The 22,255-nt window shown below is 41.7% G+C and overlaps 1 pseudogene; it reads right to left on the reverse strand.

The window, feature by feature from the left end:
* The window catches only part of LOC112404956 (polyadenylate-binding protein 4 pseudogene), a 56,590-nt pseudogene extending 34,538 nt beyond the window's left edge, over window positions 1-22,052 (reverse strand).
* Between the last annotated feature and the right edge of the window lie 203 nt (window positions 22,053-22,255).

Below are 22,255 nucleotides of genomic sequence, written 5' to 3' on the forward strand. Positions count from 1 at the left end.
TTAGATAACTAATAATAATGCAGAATAATTCTTGTCTGTGGACATGCAAAAAATTCTGTCTAGTGGAAGTTCATTTGACTTTCCTCTTCCACTATGGAAGAAGCAAGTTTTTTCCTCCATTTGCACATTTCTGATCTATAAATATGTCTGCTCTTTGGACTCTTTTTGGAGGATCTTCTTTGCAACATACGTCTGGTTCCCTCATTAATAATGAGCTTTAAAAAATTTTTTTAAACATGTGTTCATTTTATGTCTGTATGAGAGTCATGATTTTACCCTTTTAAAAAAATCATCCTAAATAGATAATGAATGTTCCCTAATTGGGCCCTGACTCTGATTCCTGGAAGTAGGTCTCCAGTCATTTTCCTCCAAAGCTCTCAGCTCTGTCCTCTGGGATTTCCTTCCTTTTCCATCATCCTCTTTGGCCATGTCTGAAAAGATCACTGGAGAATATGCCCTGCCTGGAAGTTCAGCAGCTTTCTTGGCCTGCTCCCTGCCTATGGAAAGTTGAGGGTCCAAAGATAGTTTACCTCTTGAACTGTGACCGGCTCTATTAATGCAGGGTGGTAGCATTTTTGACAAAGTATTTCTCTTAGAACTTTCTTGTTTTTCTATCTATTTGATTTCTGTTGCCTTGTGCCAATAGGCATATACACAGTGCTTTCTGAGACCTAACTCTCTCAATTAATTATAGGAACTTTGGTTCATAATGCTTCTGTGGAACCATGCCCTTGGTCTTTTTCCATGAAGCATTTTGTTCAACTGAAAAGATTTGTTGGAGGACAGTTTAGACCTATACCTTTGATTTGGTCTTTGCCCCCAGGTTGTGTCTTAATTCGAGACTCTTTAGCAGTTGTCTCTTTCAACCCTGAAAATCTCAGAATATCTGAATTTTCTTGTTTTCTTCCTTTAACCCATGCTTTCAAACAGACCTATTTGACTTTATCCAAATTAAGAAGCATTGTTAAAAGAATGAAAAGACAAGCTACTGACTGGGAGAAAATATTTGTAAATTGCATTTGTGGTGATGGATTTGTATCCAGAATATATAAAGAATTCTCAAAACTCAGTAATTAAAAAACAAATAACAGGGCTTCTCTGGTGGCGCAGCGGTTGAGAGTCCGCCTGCCGATGCAGGGGACAGGGGTTCGTGTCCCGGTCCGGGAAGATCCCACATGCCGCAAAGCGGCTGGGCCCGTGAGCCATGGCCGCTGAGCCTGCGCGTCTGGAGCCTGTGCTCCGCAACGGGAGAGGCCATAACAGTGAGAGGCCCGCATACCACAAAAAATAAAAAAATAATAATAAAAATTTTTTTTAATGGGTAAAAGATTTGAACAGACACTTCATCAAAAAGACATGTTTGGCAAATAAACGTGGGAAAAGATGTTCAACATAATTAGTCATTAGGGAAATGCAAACTTAGACCACAGTTAGATACTATTACTTACCTGTTGGGATGGCTAAAACTGAAAAGAATGACAATACCAAGTGCCACAGAGAATGCAGAGCAACAGGAACTCTCACACCCTGGAAATGTAAAATGTATAACCATTCTATCTTTTTTTTTTTTCTGTACCTGGGCCTCTCCCATTGCGGAGCACAGGCTCCAGACACGCAGGCCCAGTGGCCATGGCTCACGGGTCCAGCCGCTCCGCGGCATGTGGGATCTTCGCGGACCGGGGCGAGAACCCGCGTCCCCTGCATTGGCAGGCGGACTCTCAACCACTGCGCCACCAGGGAAGCCCCGTATAACCATTCTAGAAACAGGTTAGCAGTGTCTTATAAAGTTAAACATGTACTTATCATTAGACCCAGCAATCTTACTTCCAAATGTTTCTCAAAAGAAAGAAACATAAGTTAACACAAAAAACAGTATGCAAACATTTATAGTAGCTTTATTTGTAATTGCCCCGAATTGGGAAAAACCCAAATCTCCTTCAACAAGTGAACTGCTAAAACATGGCACAGCTATACAGTGAAATAATACTCAGAAATAAAAAGAACTAAGCTATTGACATATGCAACAACATGGATGAATCTCAAATGCATATACCAAGTGAAAGAAGCCAGACTCATAGGCTGCATACTGTATGATTCCATTTAGTGGACTTCCTGCAAAAGGAAAAACTACGGAGACAGAAAACAAATTAGTAGTTCTAAGGGCTACAGCTGGGGGCAGGGGGTTGACTCCAAAAGGGTCTATATCTTGATTTTGGTGGTAGTCATATGACTGTATATATTTGTCCAAACTCCCAGACCATTTACTAAAAAGGACGGATTTTTATTGTATCGATAAATTATACCTGAAAACAAATAGGCTGATTATTTTCTTAGTATCTTTCTTTTAGTGCCTTATCTAATACAGGTAGTGACAACTAATACTCATACTGTAAACATTCTGCCTTGAAATCTCTTTACCCTAAGCCACAAGAACATTTAGTACATTTCTGACAGTTTCCCAAATGATCTGCATGACAAAGATTGCCACAATGACGGTCTCCTGAGGCCAAAGCCATATTTGGGGAGTTTTATTACGGTAGCAGCTTACTCTTAGGTACCTACTCCCACAACTGTTAGCTTTTGCTGCGGCAACCAATATTTTCAAATTCCAGTGGATTATAACGATGGACAACTGTCTTCCTGGTGAAACATGAGGGTTGGCTGTGGTTCCACTGGGCTTGGAGGGCTCAGCTGGGCCTGGCTGGACTTGGCTGGGCTTGGTTTGGTTCCATGTATCTTCTCATGCTGGCTCTTACACCAAAGGAGCAGCCACTATCTGGGGCATGTTGTTTCATAACAGAGGGCAGAACCTCAAGGGAAGCAAAGCCAAATCACACAAATACATTAAAATATTTTTCTCAGATATGGCATATGGTCCATTGGCTAAAGCAAGGCACACAGCCAAGTGCAAAGTCGACGCAGTAGGAAAGAGTAGGCTGACTGTAGGGAAGCTTAGCAAGGCCTGAGGAAATAAATGATTGTGAACCAAAAATACAGCCATTCTCAGGAAATCTGTACGAGGATACAGATTCCTGCATTGTTTGCGTTAGGAAAAAGGTAGAAACAAACCTAAATGTCCATCAGAGGGAAATGCATAAATAAAATACGATAGAGTCACACAATGAACTGTCATACAGCAGTTAAAAGGGAATGGACTCTCTTTATATCCATCATCTATGTCATCTATCTATGTCATAGACCTCAAGAAACTGAATTTCTGATTTGGTTTGTGTTGAGAGTTTAGCTAAGTAACTCCATGATACTGCCACCTCGGCAGCCATTTTGTTTGGCCAAGCAGCCTGCAGAGCCTTTAACTGATACTAGCCCCCTCTTGAAAGCACATGCCCTAGATTGCAGCCCACAGAGTCACAAGCAAATATAAGTTCCTGTTATGACTTCCCAGCAGCCCTGTGATCAACAGTCTCCCCCGCCTTCTCGCTCTCTACCCTTTACCTGGCCCTTAGGTAAGACTCCCATGGAGCTTGCTAAAGTCCCACTCTTCTGGGTTTAATTAAGTAATCTGACTCGAGCCCAGGAACTTCAAAACGCTCCACCCACAGACCCTAATAAAGGCACGTGCCCCAGGTCCTGCTGTGATTTCTGCCTGCACTCTGCCTTGACCTCTCCAGGTGGCCCCTCAGGTGTGCCATGTACCTCCTCCAGGACCTGTAAGTAACACACTTCTCTGCTTCAACTCCTTTGTGGTCGTCTATTGAACTGTGGCTCACATCTGGTACCCAGAGGCTTTATCTAACAAATGTTAATGTAACAAAGTCACAACAGTTGGTTACTGCAACATTTCAGTGACTTATAAATAGGTGGGAAGTGGTGAGACAAAAAGAGACAGACAGAGCGGTTAGACTAAATTCTCAGTTTATTTGTAAAAGGAAACAACAATTCAGCTGACATGAGCAGTCCCACAGAGCAGTAGATGAAACCTGTCTTGATGGCACGTCTTTGGTCCCCAAATTCCCTAACAAGTGTGCAGTCCATGTAAGGAATCTTGCTGGATCAGAGAAGCCTAATCTCTAGCCATGTCCTTTTTCTACACTGGGTTCACATTACTAATTCAGAAATTTTATAGCTTACAGAAAACCCCAAACAGACTTTTTGGCCCACCCAATACAAACAGATGTACATCCACTGAAAGGAATTCTGGAATCTCCTAATTCTTGAACAAAACTCAGCATCAGTGAAGCTATATCCACATTCAGGGACAAGCAGAGCTAATGGCTAGGCATTCTTGAGCTGCTTGTCTCTGCTTTTCCTTCCAGGGAAATTGAAAGCCTATTTTTCCAGATATGCTTTGACAGTTGGGGTCCCTTACAGTATATAATTAAGTGCTCAGTGTGTGGAAGGAAAGGTAAGCGCACATCTATATGAGGTGGACTAGAAGTGGTAGCTGGGTCTTAAAAGATGACTAAGATTTTATTTTATTTTATTTCGTGGTACGCGGGCCTCTCACTGTGGTGGCCTCTCTCGTTGCAGAGCTCAGGCTCCGGACGCGTAGGCTCAGCGGCCATGGCTCACGGACCCAGCCACTCCACGGCATGTGGGATCTTCCCGGACCAGGGCAGGAACCCGTGTCCCCCGCATCGGCAGGCAGACTCTCAACCACCGTGCCACCAGGGAAGCCCTTAAGACGACTAAGATTTTAAAGGCAAAAATTAAAAATTTTAAGGGTTAGGAAATTACAGATGAAAGGGAACAGTTTGGGTAAAAGTATAGAGAGACATTCCCGATAAGTCACTTAACCTTCAGGTCACATTGCACAGAAAATGTGTCTAAGCAAAAGTTGATTCACAGAAATGGGAAGGATAGTACCTTGAACAGACTTGGTTCTGTAAGGGATGACATTGTAGTTGTAATGTCATTGGGTCCACTCAATTCAATCACCTCTTCCTGAGAATAACTGGAGGGTATTCTCAAATGCAACAGAAGTGTGAAATCAAAATCACTCTTTGCAAACGACTCATATGCAACGTTCTAAAAGTTAGCAAAATACATTTGGCAAATGGACTTTTGGAGCCCTTAAAAAAGAGACGCTGAAGTGGTATTTCTGTCATTGCCTGGAGACACTTCTTCTGTCAACCCAGTTCACCAGTCTAAGTCCCCTGTCTGGATCTCCACCAGGTCTCCAATCTGGATATGCCATTGGTGTCCATGTGATCCAGTCATTTGTCCTGACCGGGCATGCTAGCCAGGATGCCACTTTTCCACATGCTCTCCCTAAACAGGTATCTTACTTCAACTACTGTGAGTTCAACTATGGTGTTGTCACTGTGCTTGCTATTTTGGTTTCAGTCCCTAATTGCTATTGAAAAAAGCAGTGCCATGCTGGTACTGCAGGAGTTGTGAATTTCCATATCCTCTGTGCTACTGCAGTGGGAAAGGGTTGGAGTTTTTCTGCAACAGCAGGTGAGATAAAAAATATTTTCTGGTCTGAGTTTACCTATAAGACCTTCCCCATTATTAAAACTACTTTGAGGGCGAGAGAGAGGCATGGACATATATACACTAACAAACGTAAGGTAGATAGCTAGTGGGAAGCAGCCTCATGGCACAGGGAGATCGGCTTGGTGCTTTGTGACCGCCTGGAGGGGTGTGATAGGGAGGGTGGGAGGGAGGGAGACCCAAGAGGGAAGAGATATGGGAGCATATGTATATGTATAACTGATTCACTTTGTTATAAAGCAGAAACTAACACACCATTGTAAAGCAATTATACCCCAATAAAGATGTTAAAAAAAAAAAACTACTCTGTCTTATGGCAATATCATGGTCCAACAGAAAAACAAATTTAAAAGTAAGGAGAACCTTCAGGATGGCAGAGGAGTAAGACGTGGAGTTCACCTTCCTTCTCACAAATACATCAAAAGTACATCTACATGTGGAACAACTACAGAACACCTACTCAATGCTGGCAGAAGACCTCAGACTGCCCAAAAGGCAAGAAACTCCCCATATACCTGGGTAGGGCAAAAGAGAAAAGGAAAAACAGAGACAAAAGAATAGGGATGGGACCTGCACCTCTGGGAGGGAGCTGTGAAGGAGGAAAGGTTTCCACACACTAGGAAGCCCCTTCACTGGCGGAGACGGCGGGTGGGCGGGGTGGTGGGGGAAGCTTTGGAGCGACAGAGGAGAGTGCAACAACAGGGGTGCAGAGGGCAAAGTGGAGAGATTCCCACACAGAGAATCAGTGCCGACCGGCACTCACCAGCCCGAGAGGCTTGTCTGCTCACCCGACGGGGCGGGCGGGGGCGGGGAGCTGAGGCTCGGGCTTTGGAGGTCAGATCCCAGGGAGAGGACTGGGGTTGGCTGCGTGAACACAGCCTGAAGGGAGCTAGTGCAACACAGCTAGCCGGGAAGGAGTCTGGGAAAAAGTCTGGACCTGCATAAGAGGCAAGACACAATTGTTTCAGGGTGCGCGAGGAGAGGGGATTCAGAGCACCGCCTAAACGAGCTCCAGAGACGGGCGCGAGCCATGGCTACCAGCGCGGACCCCAGAGACGGGCATGAAACCTTAAGGCTGCTGCTACTGCCACCAAGAAGCCTGTGTGCAAGCACAGGTCACTAACCTCCCCTCCCCTCCCAGGAGCTAGCGCAGTCCGCCACTGCCAGGGTCCCGTGATCCAGGGAGAGCTTCCCCGGGAGAATACATGGCGTGCCTCAGGCTGTTGCAACATAACGTCGGCCTCTGCCGCCACAGGCTCGCCCCGCACTCCGTACCCCTCTCTCCCTTCCCCCGGCCTGAGTGAGCCAGAGCCCCCGAATCAGCAGCTCCTTTAACCCCGTCCTGTCTGAGCGAAGAAGATATGCCCTCAGGGGATCTACACACAGAGGCAGGGCCAAATCCAAAGCTGAACCCCAGGAGCTGTGCGAACAGAGAAAGGGAAATCTCTCCCAGCAACCTCAGGAGCAGCGGATTAAATCTCCACAATCACCTTGATGTACCCTGCATCTGTGGAATACCTGAGTAGACAATAAATAATCCCAAAATTGAGGCAGGGGACTTTGGGAGCAACTGTAGACTTGGGGTTTGCTTTCTGCAACTAATTTGTTTCTGGCTTTTTGTTTATATTAGTTTAGTATTTAGAGCTTATTATCACTGGTATATTCATATATTGATTTGGTTGCTCTCTTCCTCTTTATTTTTTATTTTATATATATATATATTATCCTTTTTCTCTCTTCTGAGTGTGTATATGTATGCTTCTTTGTGTGACTTTATTTGTATAGCTTTGATTTAGCATTTGTCCTGTGGTTCTGTCTGTCTGTTTTGTGTGTGTGTGTTTTGTATAGTTTTTAACACTTGTTATCATTGGTGGATTTCTTTTTTGGTTTGGTTGTTCTCTTCTTTCTTTTCTTTTATTGCTTTTTTATTTTTTTAATAATTTTTAAAATTTTAATACTTTTATTTTACTTTACTTTATTTATCTTTCTTTCTTTCTTTTTCTCCCTTTTCTTCTGAGCCAAGTGGCTGACAGGGTCTTGGTGCTCCAGCCAGCTGTCAGGCTGGAGCCTTTGGGTGGGAGAGCCGAGTTCAGGACATTGGTCCACCAGAGACCACCGACCGGCCCCACGTAATATCAAATGGCAAAAGATCTCACAGATATCTACATCTCAATGTGAAGACCCAGCTCCACTCAACAACCAGCAAGATACAGTGCCGCACCCTCTACGCCAAACAAATAGCAAAACAAGAACACAACCCCACCCATTAACAGAGAGGCTGGCTGAAATCATAATAAGTTCACAGATACCCCAACACACCATTGGGCACAGTACTACCCACTAGAAAGACAAGATCCAGCCTCATCCACCAGAACACAGGCACCAGTCCCCTCCACCAGGAAGCCTACAAAACCAACCTTACCCACTGGAGGCAGAACCAAACTTACCCACTGGAGGCAGACACCAGAAACAACGGGAAGTACAAACCTGCAGCCTGCGAAACAGAGACCCCAAACACAGTAAGCTAAGCAAAATGAAAAGACAGAGAAACACACAGCAGATAAAGGAACAAGGTAAAAACCCACCAGACCAAACAAATGAAGAGAAAATAGGCAGCCTACCTAAAAAAGTATTCAGAGTAATGATAGTAAAGATGATCTAAAATCTTGGAAACAGAATGGAGAAAATACAAGAAACGTTTAACAAAGACATGGAAGAACTAAAGAGCAAACAAACAATGATGAACAACACAAGCAATGAAATTAAAAATTCTCTAGAAGGAATCAATAGCAGAATAACTGAGGCAGAAGAACGGATAAGTGACCTGGAAGATGAAATAGTGGAAATAACTATCACAGACCAGAATAAAGAAAAAAGAATGAAAAGAATTGAGGACAGTTTCAGAGACCTCTGGGACAACATTAAACAAATGAACATTCAAATTATAGAGGTCCCAGAAGAGAAAAAAACAAGGGACTGAGAAAATATTTGAAGAGATTATAGTTGAAAACTTCCTTAATATGGGTAAGGAAATAGCCAATCAAGTCCAGGAAGCACAGAGAGTCATATAAAGGATAAATCAAAGAAGAAACACGCCAAGACACATATTATTCAAACTATCAAACATTAAATACAAAGGAAAAATATTAAAAGCATCAAGGGAAAAGCAACAAATAACATACAAGGGAATCCCCATAAGGTTAACAGCTGACCTTTCAGCAGAAACTCTGCAAGCCAGAAGGGAGTGGAAGGACATATTTAAAGTGATGAAAGGGAAAAAACCTACAACCAAGATTACTCTACCCAGCAAGGACCTCATTCAGATTTGACAGAGAAATTAAAACCTTTACAGACAAGAAACAGCTAAGAGAATTCAGCACCACCAAACCAGTTTTACAACAAATGCTAAAGGAACTTCTCTCGGCAGGAAACACAAGAGAAGGAAAAGACCTACAATAACAAACCCAAAACGATTAAGAAAATGGTAATAGGAACATACATATCAATAATTACCTTAAATGTAAATGGATTAAACGCTCCAACCAAAAGACATAGACTGGCTGAATGGATACAAAAACAAGGCTCATACATATGCTGTCTACAAGAGACCCACTTCATACCTAGGGACACATACAGACTGAACGTGAGGGGATGGAAAAAGATACTCCTTGCAAACGGAAATCAAAAGAAAGCTGGGGTAGCAATTCTCATATTAGACAAAATAGACCTTAAAATAAACACTATTACAAGAGACAGAGAAAGACACTAAATAATGAACAAGGGATCAATCCAAGAAAAAGATAAAACAATTGTAAATATTGATGCGCCCAACATAGAGCACCTCAATGCATAAGGCAAATGCTAACAACCATAAAATGGGAAATCGACGGTAACACAATCATAGTAGGGGACTTTAACACCCCACTTTGACCAATGGACAGATCATCCAAAATGAAAATAAATAAGGAAAAACAAGCTTTAAATGATACGTTAAACAAGATGGAGTTAATTGATATTCACAGGACATTCCATCCAAAAACAACAGAATACACTTTCTTCTCAAGTGCTCATGGAACATTCTGCAGGACAGATCATATCTTGCATCACAAATCAAGCCTTGGTTAATTTAAGAAAATTGAAATCATATCAAGTATCTTTTCCAGCTACAATGCTATGAGACTAGATATAAATTACAGGAAAAAAATCTGTAAAAATTACAAACACATGGAGGCTAAACAATACACTACTATATAACCAAGAGTCACTGAAGAAAGCAAAGAGGCAAAAAATGCCTAGAAACAAATGACAATGAAAACACGACAACCCAAAACCTATGGGATGCAGCAAAAGCAGTTCTAACAGGGAAGTTTATAGCAGTACAATCCTACCTCAAGAAACAAGAAGCATCTCAAATAAACAACCTAACCTTACACCTAAAGCAATTAGAAGAACAAAAAAACCTCAAAGTTAGTAAAAGGAAAGAAATCATAAAGATCAGATCAGAAATGAATGAGAAAGAAGTGAAGGAAATGGTAGCAAAGATCAATAAAACTAAAAGCTGTTTCTTTGAGAAGATAAACAAAATTGATAAACCATTAGCCAGACTCATCGTGAAAAAAAGGAAGACAAATCAGTAGAAATAGAAATGAAAAGGAAAGTAACAACTGACACTGCAGAAATACAAAAGATCATGAGAGATTACTACAAGCAACTCTATGACAATAAAATGGACAACAAATCAATCAATGTGGTACACCAGTTTAACAAATTTAAGGATTAAAAACCATATAATCATCTCAACAGATGCAGTAAAAGCTTTTGACAAAACTCAACACCCATTTATGATAGAAACACTCCAGAAAGTAGGCATAGAGGAAACTTACCTCCACATAATAAAGGTCACATATGACAAACCCACAGCCAGCATTGTTCTCAATGGTGAAAAACTGAAAACATTTCCACTAAGATCAGGAACAAGACAAGCTTGCCCACTCTCACCACTATTATTCAAAATAGTTTTGGAAGTTTTAGTCACAGCAATCTGAGAAGAAAGAGAAATGAAAGGAATCCAAATTGGAAAAGAAGAAGCAAAACTGTCACTGTTTGCAGATGACATGATACTGTACATAAAGACTCCTAAAGATGCTACCAGAAAACTACTAGAGCTAATCAATGAATTTGGTAAAGTTGCAGGATAGAAAATTAATGCACAGAAATCTCTTGCATTCCTATACACTAGTGATGAAAAATCTGAAAGAGAAGTTAAGGAAAGACTCCCATTACCACTGCAACAAAAAGAATAAAATACCTAGGAATAAACCTACCTAAGGAGACAAAAGACTTGTATGCAGAAAACTATAAGGCACTGGTGAAAGAAATTAAAGATGATACAAACAGATGGACAGATATACCATGTTCTTGGATTGGAAGAATCAACATTGTGAAAATGACTATACTACCCAAAGCAATCTACAGATTCAATGCAATCCCTATCAAACTACCACTGGCATTTTTCACAGAACTAGAACAAAAAATTTCACAATCTGTATGAAAACACAAAAGACCCTGAATAGCCAAAGCAATCTTCAGAAAGAAACACGGAGCTGGAGGAATCAGGCTCCCGGACTTCAGATTATATTACAAAGCTACAGTAATCAAATCAGTATGATACTGGTCCAAAAACAGAAATATAGACCAACGGAACAAGATAGAAACCCAGAGAGAAACCCACGCACATATGGTCACCTTATCTTTAATAAAGGAGGCAAGAATATACAATGGAGAAAAGAGAGCCTCTTCAATAAGTGGTGCTGGGAAAACTGCACAGCTACATGTAAAAGAATGAAATTAGAATGCTCCCTAACACCATACACAAAAATAAAACTCAAAATGGATTAAAGACCTAAATGTAATGCAAGACACTCTAAAACTCTTACAGGAAAACATAGGCAGAACACTCTATGATATAAATCACAGCAAGATCCTTTTTGACCCACCACCTAGAGAAATGGAAATAAAAATAAACAAATGGGACCTAATGAAACTTAAAAGCTTTTGCGCAGCAAAGGAAACCATAAACAAGACCAAAAGACAACCCTCAGAATGGGAAAAAATATTTGCAAATGAAGCAACTGACAAAGGATTAATCTCCAAAATTTATAAGCAGCTCATGCAGCTCAATTTCAAAATAACAAAAAACCCAATCAAAATATGGGCAGAAGACCTAAATAGACATTTCTCTAAAGAAGATACACAGATTTCCAACAAACACATGAAAGGGTGCTCAACATAACTAAATCATTAGAGAAATGCAAATCAAAACTACAATGAGGGCTTCCCTGGTGGTGCAGTGACGAATGTAAGTTGATACAGCTGCTATGGAGAACAGTATGGCTCCTTAAAAAACTAAAAATAGAGCTACCATATGACCCAGCAATCCCACTACTGTGCATATACCCTGAGAAAACCATAATTCAAAAAGAGTCATGTACCACAATGTTCATTGCAGCACTATTTACAATAGCCAGGACATGGAAGCAACCTAAGTGTCCATCTACAGATGAATGGATAAAAAAGATGTGGCACATATATACAATGGAATATTACTCAGCCATAAAGGGAAATGAAATTGAGTTATTTGTAGTGAGGTGGATGGACCTAGAGTCTGTCATACAGAGTAAAGTAAGTAAGAAAGAGAAAAACAAATGCTGTATGCTAACACATGTATATGGAATCTCAAAAAAGAAGGAAAAAATGGTTCTGAAGAACCTAGGGGCAGGACAGGAATAAAGATATAGACATAGATGGGGCTTCCCTGGTGGCGCAGTGGTTGAGAGTCCGCCTGCTGGTGCAGGGGACACAGGTTCATGCCCTGGTCCGGGAAGATCCCACATGCCACAGAGCGGCTGGGCCCGTGAGCCATGGCCGCTGAGCCTGCGTGTCCAGAGCCTGTGCTCCACAACGGGAGAGGCCACAACAGTGAGGGGCCCACGTACCGTAAAAACAAAAAAATAACAAACAAAAAAAAGATGTAGACATAGAGAATGGACTGGAGGACACGGGGGTGGGGGAAGGGTAAGCTGGGATGAAGTGAGAGAGTGGCATGGGCTTACATATACTACCAAAAGTAAAATAGATAGCTAGTGGGAAGCAGCCGCACAGCATAGGGAGATCAGCTCGGTGCTTTGTGTCCACCTAGAGGGGTGGGATAGGGAGGGTGAGAGGGAGATGCAAGAGGGAGGAGATATGTGGGTATATGTATACGTATAGCTGATTCACTTTGTTATAAAGCAGAAACTAACACACCATTGTAAAGCAATTTTACTCCAATAAAGATGTTAAAAAAATAAATAAATAAAATTAAAAATAAAATAATAAAAAAGATAAAAAAATAAAATAAAAGTAAGGAGAAAATAACTAAGTTCTGGCTGAACTCTAACATTGTGACCATAAGAACATTATTAACCTCTCTGATATTCCAGTCATTAGTCTAAAAATGGAGAAGATCTAATAATGTATATCTCAGAGCCGTGAAGATTAAACGAGGTACGTACATCAATGTACCTAGTGTCCAGCTTAAAGAAGACATGAGATTATTATTCCTCCCTTTCTCCTTTCATTAAACCTGCCCTCATAGCAAAGGAACCCCACCTCCCAGTGCAGCAGCCAGCAGGCTAAACAACAGCAGGCTTTGCTAGTTATATTCCTCTTTGCTAGTAAAAGAGAGACTTACCTGTAACCCTGCTGGTTGAAATGATAAAAAGAAAACCAACAACAAAATCCCAGAAAATTTCATTCTAAATTCAATAGTACTTTAAAATTTTATTTATTTTTTTTGACAGATTGTATATACATAGGATGCACACCATGATATTTTGATACATTGTATACATTGTGAAATGATTACCACAATCTAACTAGTTAACATATTCATCACTAGCCATGGTTACCATTTTTTTGAGTTTGGTGAGAACACTTGAGATCTACTCCCTAAGCAAATTTCAGGTATACGATATATTATTATTAACTACAGTCACCATGCTGTACATTAGGTCTCCAAAAGTTTATACATCTTACAACTGAAAGTTTGTACCCTTTGATCAGTATCTCCCCTTTCCTTCACTCCTAGACATATAGTAACTGTCATTCTACTCTCTGTTACTATGAGTTTCACTTTTTTTTTTTTTAGATTCCACATATGAGATCATGCAATATTTGTATTTCTGTGTCTGACTTATATCTCTTGTCCTTTTGATAATAGTGATTCTAACAGATGATATCTCCCTCTCTTCTTCTGGAACTCCAATAATTCATAGATTTCTTTTTCTTGATGGTGTCCTGTAATTCACATACGCTTTCTTCACAATTTTTCATTTTTCTTTTTGCTCCTCTGACTGGATAATTTCAAATGAGCTGTCTTTAAGTTCACTGATTCCTCTTCTGCTTGGTTGAATCTGCTAACAAAGATCTCTATTGAATCCTTCAGTTTAGTCGTTATTTTTCAGCTCTAGGATTTCTGTGGGTTTTCTTTAATGGTTTCTATTTCTTTGTTGAAATTTTCATTTTGTGTATGCTTTGTTTTCCTAATCTAGTTTACTTGTCTATCTGTGTTTTCTTGTAACTCACTGAATTTCTTTAAAATGATTATTCTGAATGCATTATCAGACTGTTCATAGATCTCCATTTCCTTAGGGTCAGTTATTGGATAGATTCGGTTTTTTTGGTGGTGTCACGTTTACCTGATTCTTGGTGATCCTTATATACTTATGTTGCCATCTGTGCATTTGAGGAAGTGGCCTCCTCCTTCTGCCTTTCTCAGCAGTCGAGCAGGACTGCTGACTTGCTTCCTTGGGCTGTAGGATGTGCTCCACTGCTGCCCAGTGCCTGGCCAGGCTTTCTTATTTGGCAGGGCTGGAGGCTATGCTCAGCTGGTGGGCTGGGTTGATGACTTGCCTTCCTATCCAGGCAGGGCTCTAGGATGGACTCCATGGCCTGGTCAGGCCGCTGGCTGGAGACCCAAATCAGGCAGAACTGCCAACTGAGCTCTGCAACTAGATGGGGCCACCAGTTTGGCTCTGAAGTTGTACGGAGCTACTGATGGGGATCTCTACTCAGGCGCCTCTGCTAGCAGAAACACAGTCTACCAAGATCTATTCATGAGAATCCTTGATTTTTTCCAATATTGTTTCTTACCCTCCCTGTACAAGGGTGCCTGGTGGGTGCTAATCTACTATGCCCACATCTTGGGAAACACACTGAAAAATGAAGTTTATTTCTCTGACTCTGGTAACAAATAGTCTAAAGTGCATTCAAGCTGGTATTAACTTACCTTGTAGCCCTTTCTCATAAATATGACATAAAGTTGTGGCTGAATTTCTCACTGAAGAAAAGTCATCATTTTTTCCCTAAGATTGATTATTTAATTCCCAACAGAAAAAAGGTATATAGCATAAGGCCCCAGCAAAATTATCAAGCCTTGAGACTATCTCCAGAATCCTATTCAAGCCCAAAGCATCCCTTCTTTCCATATCCCAAGAAAAAAATCTAGATAGTGTAGGATTGAAGGTCTCAGACAGGCCTGGGTTTGAAACTAGCTCTGAATGGTTGAATGCATGGGCTCTGAAGTCAGGCTGCCTAGTTAAATCCAGTCTCAGATAATTACAGTTCTGGGACGATGGGGAAGATATTTAAAGTCTCCACCCCTCGGTTCTTCTGAATACATGGATAAATGAGGATAATAACGGGGTTGTCCTGAAGATTAAATGAGATTGCTCACATGGAGTCATTAGGGAAATGACTGAAATAGTACTGTGTTTCTCTTTCAAAGCTTGATTATTTACTCACAACTTTAAAAAATGAAACAGAACTGTAGATGTAACTAGGCAGGGTTTTTTTTCCCAGCATTCTGAATATATCATCCTACTCACTCTCCTGGCCTGCAAGGTTTCTGCTGAGAAGTCCCCTGATAACCTTATGGAGGTTCCATTGTATGTGATGAATTTTTCTCCTGCTGCTTTCAAGATTCTCTCTTTCTCTCTTTTTTTTTTTTTTGCGGTACGCAGGCCTCTCACTGTTGCGGCCTCCCCCATTGCGGAGCACAGGCTCCGGACGCACAGGCTCAGTGGCCATGGCTCACAGGCCCAGCCGCTCCGCTGCATGTGGCATCTTCCCGGACTGGGGCACGAACCCATGTCCCCTGCATCGGCAGGCGGACTCTCAACCACTGCGCCACCAGGGAAGCCCTCTCTTTCTCTTTGATTGTTGATAGTTTTGGTTGGGGAACTAGATCTTGCATGCATACCACAACTAAAGATTCCCACATGCCACAGTGAAGATCCCACCAGCCACAACTAAGACCCATCACAGCCAAAATAAATGAAATAAATAAATATTTTTTAAAAATATATCTCAGTAAAGTCTTTTTTGGGTTGACATTGATTGGGGAGCTTTAACCCTCATGTACCTGGATGTCTATATCTCTCCCCAGATTTAGGAAATTCTCAGCCATCATTTCTTTAAATAGCTTTCTGCCTTTTTCTCTCTCTTCTTCTTCTGGGACTCCTGTAATGCAAATGTGGTCTCACTTGATGGTGTCCCCTAAGTCTCATAGGCTTTCTTCATCCCTTTTCATTCTTTTTTCTCTTCTGGTTGGATAATTTCAGGTGCTATGTCCTAGAGTTCATTGAATCTGTATTCTGCCTGATCTGTTCTATAGTTGAAGCTCTCCACTCCTTTTTTTTTTTTCTTTTTATAGTTCAGTCATTGTATTCTTCAGTGCCACACTTTCTGTTTGGTTCTTTTTTGTTTTCTATCTCTTTGTTGAACTCTTCGTTTAGTTCTTGTGTTGTTTTCCTCATTTTGTTAAATTTTTTATCTGTGTTTTCTCGTAGCTCCCTGAGCTTCTTTTGAATTGTTCTAAATTCTTTTTCAGGCAATTTGTGGATCTTCATTTCTTTGGGGTCAGTTACTAGTTTGTTGTGCTCCTTTGGTGGTGTTATATTTCCTTGATTCCTCATGACTCAATAACCTACCATAGGTGTCTGTGCCTTTGAAGATGCAGTCACCTCTTCCAGATGTTATGGACCGATTTCAGTAAGGAAAGAACTTGACTTGCAGGGTAAAGGGTACGGACATGCTGGAGTGCGTACTGGCCCCAGGTTTAGTGGCGAGGTGTGGCAAGCGTGGGGGCATGTGGTGGTGCCAGGTCCATGGAGGGGCATGGCATCTTGTCAGCTCAGGCAGCTGTTGTCCCTGACGTTGTGATCTTTGGCATGGTCCTTGGTGGCAAGAACTATGGGGAGTCCACAGTGGCTACAAAGGCTGCTGGAGTCTTTGGTGGCACCTCCAGGTCCAGTGGCAAGGGACCAAAGCAATTGACAGTGGTGGCTGAAGCCAGAGGCATGTACGTTTGGCTGCAAGGGCTGGTTGTCTGTGTATTGACAGTGGCTGACCGCAAGCACATGTGCAGTGGCAAAGGCCAGTGTCTCAATAATACTTTTCACTCCTGGTTTGATCAACTTATCCCCACCTAGACTCTACCAAATCAATCATCATTGTGGGAAGTAATCACAGCCGGAAAGGAAGTCTGACGTGGGTTCCATTCTCAGAGCAGAGTTTATCTCACTGTCCATGTCTATTATACACCCAAAGGGCACATTTACATAACACAGCCGTTTCACAAGCCTTTCAGAAGAAAACAAGTATCTCTTTCCACACTTACTCATTTGTTATCTCCTGGGCTCATGGCATGTTATTAACACTGCTCTGCTCCTTATTCATCAAACCCAGAATAATTGTTGTCTTTGTCTTCCAAGAAATACTTCATGGCATTAACCCCTGCTATGCTGAAGAACTTTCATTTTCATTGCTGCGTATGGAAATAAACTTTCCCTTTTTTCATCAGCTAAGGTCAGCATACAGAGGTGAGGAAAACAGTGAGAAGCATGGGAGAAGACATGATGGGGTTGAAGAACAGTAGCAGATAATTTATGACTTACCTTTCCTCTCCTTCCATTTTATCTTTCAAATTCAAACTATTTTAGGAAATATCTTTCAAAGCTTAAGAGTTTCTGGGGACGTTTACAACCTACCACAGTTCCTTGACAATCAAAAGGGCACTTTTCTTCTGAACTATGAAGACAAATTCATAGGCGGAAACATTTTTAGAAATGTAATCTCCATACCCCCAGAAATAAAATGAGAATGTATACTTCTCAGTAGTGATTTTGACAATGCTATTTCTTACTCTACAGTTGAAGAAAAAGAAGCATATGTTGCACAAACACCTTTCAGGTCCATGGATGTGAATTTAAGAAGTTGTTTGTGAAAAACATCCCAGTTCTATACTTAAATGCCTGCAAAACACCTGCCACCACTGCACAATGTGTAATTCTTGGTGGCATTTGGTAGACTGACAACAGAAGAAATTGGTACTGGACGTACTACTGATGTCATAGAAATAATTATACTACTGAACAATTGCTGAAATCTATTTTTAACATAAATCTCAATAATAGACATATAAGAATGAAAGATTTTGTAAACCAGTTATGAGACGAAAAAGACTGTAGTTGAGAGAAGTAAAGTAAGCTAGGAATATTCTTACTAAAATTGATCTCTTAAAGGTCAAGAATGAGTACTCTCTAAATCCTGTTGCTTGTTATCAGTCCTCATCTTCCTTAACTTCTCTTTACCCCTCCTCTTTCTTGTAATTCTCTGCCCCCTTCTCTTCTAAAATGTCACATTCTCCTGGTTCTCTTTCTGTTTCTCTGAGTGTGCTCCTACCCTTCTCCTACCGCCCATGAACAAGTTGAGATAAATTGTTAAGAAAGTGAGCTTGGAGTCACACTTAGGGTTGAATTCCAACCTGATCATTCTTTGAGTAATCTTGGGAAATAACTGAATATCTGTACATCTCAGTGTTCTTATCTATCTAATCAAGATTATAAGTATACTACTACCATGTAAGTTCTCATAAGGACTACCCCTTTGTACAACTTCAGAGGGCCCCATTTCATTCCATGTAAGTGCCTCCCTACCCACCAGAGTTTGTATAATGTAGCAAGCATCCCAGGCTCCCTCACTTGTTTAGGATCTATGAGGGCAGACACTATGTTTTGTTCACCAAGTGCCTAGAACATTCCCTGGAGCATAATAAACACTTAATAGATATGTACTGAACATCAGCTCTGTCATCATCAGTTACTCATGTTCTTTTTACCTTTCTGTGCTACCATCCTGGCCTTCTATACTAAATGTCATATCATGGTTCAATACGGCTGCTGGAGTGCCAGCCATTGCATCTATACTCCAAGCAGCAGAAAGGAGAAAGGGAAAAAAAGTGTACTTCCCAGATAATCAATTCTCCTTAATGATCCTTCCCAGAAGTCCCACAAAATGCTTCCACTCACAACTCTTTGTCCTGAACTTAGATATGGGACCCCACTTAACTGGAAGGGATTGGGAAATATAATTTTTGGCCGGGTATATTGCTGCCTCATATAGAATCATGGTTCTGTATTTTAAAAAGAAAGGGAGAATGTACATTGGGCAGGCAACTAGCAGTCTCTGCCACAAAAGCACTTGGCACAGCTCAGAGACCACCCTTCCCGGACTCTCCTCTGTGAGGCCCAGGCCCCATGCTCTGCTTTCATGACCTCGCCACGGGGGAGAGCACCCCTCTGTGAAGAAGCTTGTCACATTTTTGGAAAAGTAAATGTCTGAGTTTTTGTTTGTTTTTTATTTTGTTTTGTGTTTGGCTCTGACAATCATTTTCCTATGACTTTTACCAATTTGTACTAGTTCTGCTCCATGAAAAAAAAAATCTACTTTTTTCTTCAGTATAACCATGGATGGTTTATTGAGTGGTTGGATAATAGCCCTTCAAATTTTTTAAGAAAGCCATTATGTGATAATGAAATCTTGCCTTCTTCAAACTAAATGTCTTCAGTTCTTTAAACATTTCTTCGTAAGATCCTACACTATTATTCTTACTCTACATCAGGTTCTCACTGGCCTTTATAAAACATGGCTCCCAGAACAGTGTAGGGTATTCCAGATCTGGGCCAGCCAGTGAACTTGGGAAACTAACTGTTCCTGTTCTTCCCAGCACCCGAGATTGAATTAGCTTCTTTGTCAACTGCATTATACTATTGGCTCATTTGGAGCTTGGGTCTACTAAACTTTCAGGTATTTTTCACATGAACCTCTATTAAGATGAGTTCTCCCATTTATACTTTATAATATTTTTAACCTAAATAAATTTATATTTGACCTTGTTGTACTTTCTCTTTAGTGTATTTGTTGAGATCTTTTAGAATTCTGACTCTGCCGTCCAGGTATTCTCTATCTCTACCCATCCTTCCCCCGGCTTCATATCCCCTAGAGATCTGAGCAGCTTGCCTTCTACATCTTTACCTAGGTCAAACCACTTAGCAGAGCATTGTTATAGTGGTAGATGGTAAGAAACCCCCTATCTGGTTAAAACTAACCCATTGTCATGTGAGGCAGTTTTTTTCAGTCATGTTCCAGGGCTTGAGTGAATTTCATAGTAAAATACAGATAGGGTAAAGAATGGACTTTGCTAGAAATAGGAGGAAACATACAAAATGAGGGTCAGCAAGAAAAAGAAAGTATAGGTCTTTCTTCCTCCCATTGTTCTTTATGAGAGGGGGGTGGGGTCAGGGCATTGACCTCACCATGTGGTTTTGTGTTCCAGGGCCATGTGGTTTTGTGTTCCAGGGCCATGTGGTTTTGTGTTCCAGGGCAGGGACCTGGTCCCAAACTGCTTTCCCTTCTTTCAGGGCAAGTCTGAAAATAACCTTATTGGTCACCTGGCAGTCTGGATTTGGGTGCCAGCTGTTCTTAGGAGCTCCCTGCAGAAGCAGACAACCAGCACCTGCAGACCTCAGACCCATGGGATGCTGCAGCCCCATCTCCTCATGGGAGGATGCCAGGAGCACTTCCCACTGGAGAAAAGGTGCCCCAAATCCCAGCTGGATTGTTGTCCAGACAAAGTAGAGGGAATTCCCAAGGTCATTCTTGCCCACTTCTGCCATTTGCATCACACCCATTAATTAAAGATTCTTTGGATTTAGCCTTTTATTCAGCTGCAGATTCACCAAACAATCCTGACATCCAACCCTAATTAATCATCTTGTCTATAAAGAAATCAGTGAAAACCTTGGTAAATATGTAGCCCTCATCAAAGACTGGCAGCACGAGTTCCATAGGCACACATTCAATCTACCCCATTCCCGGAATAGAAGCTCTTTGAAGACAGAGACTGTGCATTATTCTGTCACCCACAGTGTTTCACTCCTGCCCTGAACAGAGTGACAGCAGCCACACTTACTGATGGTACCAAGTTAGGCACTGCACTGCTTGAATCCATTACTTCATTGACACTTCATAACTCTTCCAGGGTGCCCAGGGATAATACCCATTGTACAGGTGAAGAAACCAAGCCTCAGGGAAGTTAAGTGTTATGCACATAGTATGCAGATGGCAGCTAATGGGGCTGGATTTGAGCTAAGACTGACATGCCCAAAGCCTTTTTTTTCTGTTGTATTAACTGCCTTGCAGGCTCCCAAAATATCAATGAGTAATCAAGTCTGTTCATCTTTACATTTCCAGGCAGGATTGTGGACAACAATTCTGATACATGAAGATTTACGTTATCATAACAGAATCAGTCACCATAGTCCTCCTGGGATAAGAGCCAATCCTAAACCCAGAGCAAAGCTAACAAGTCTGGGCTCAGTCTGCTACCAGCTTATCACATGAGCTGTGCACCAAGGGCAAACACTCCCTTTAAACCTGTCTCTAGGAATCCATCAGCCCTACCACCCCACCTGTCCCCTGGATTAGATCTTGGGTTGAGACCAAAGCTTTTTCAGTTACTCTCCAGTAACAATAGGTTTAAGGTAATAATATGCTCAGTCCAGTCTAATATCAAAACTCCACACTCATTCAATTTAAAGTTTCTTCCCCTCTCCCAGCCACCCAGGACACTCTGGGAGTTGGACTTTTCTTTTTCTCACTCTCTACCTCATTCGTGGGCTGAATTGTAGGGCCCCTCCAGAGTGATTAATGGGGTTGGAAGGGAGCTGAGGAACAGAAAGACCCTCTGGGTGTAGCCGGGGACTTTTAGGGGTTCCTGCAAGAGCCCCCTTCCTGGAGACCACAGTCCCCTGGTGCCGGTTGTCCTCTGGCTGACTGTTAACAAGCTCTTTGCACCCATCAGCAGCCCAGGTTCTGTTTGCAACAAAGTATCTCCAGCCCTTTCCTGCTGTAGGTGCCTCATCCTGGCAGAATGTCTTCTTGGAAAAAGTTCTTTTCAGGTGACTCACAGCTGGCTGTTCAAACTTCAGAGAACCCATGTCACACTCTCCAGGGGAGTTTTCTCTAGGTGGCTCCTTTCTCTTTGGCTTAAGGAGAAGGGAAAGCCCTCCCTCCTCAGCCCCCGTGGGTGGGACAGGTGGTGGCACCCGGCATACTGGCAGCCCTCTACTGGCCTCTTGAACCACCCAGTGAATTCTAGGCCTTTTCTCATGGACCTGCTTGGTGGCTGATGAGCAAAGGGCCACAGCTGGTTTCATAGTCGCTGTGTTTGTAGTGTTGCACCTGTTATTCTTGGCTTCCGGTGCTTCTGCTAAAGCTTTAAGACCAGAGGAACAGTTGTGTTTAACATCCTCTCACACAAGTATGACACAAAAGAGATCTCAGTAAAAATTAGCAACTCAAAGGTACAGAAGGGAGGGAAATAAAGTGATCCATGAGGGTGAAAGAAAGGCACTAATAA

The sequence above is a fragment of the Neophocaena asiaeorientalis genome, unplaced genomic scaffold (genome assembly GCF_003031525.2).
Source record: "Neophocaena asiaeorientalis asiaeorientalis breed wild unplaced genomic scaffold, Neophocaena_asiaeorientalis_V1.1 scaffold634, whole genome shotgun sequence".
NCBI lineage: Eukaryota > Metazoa > Chordata > Mammalia > Artiodactyla > Phocoenidae > Neophocaena > Neophocaena asiaeorientalis.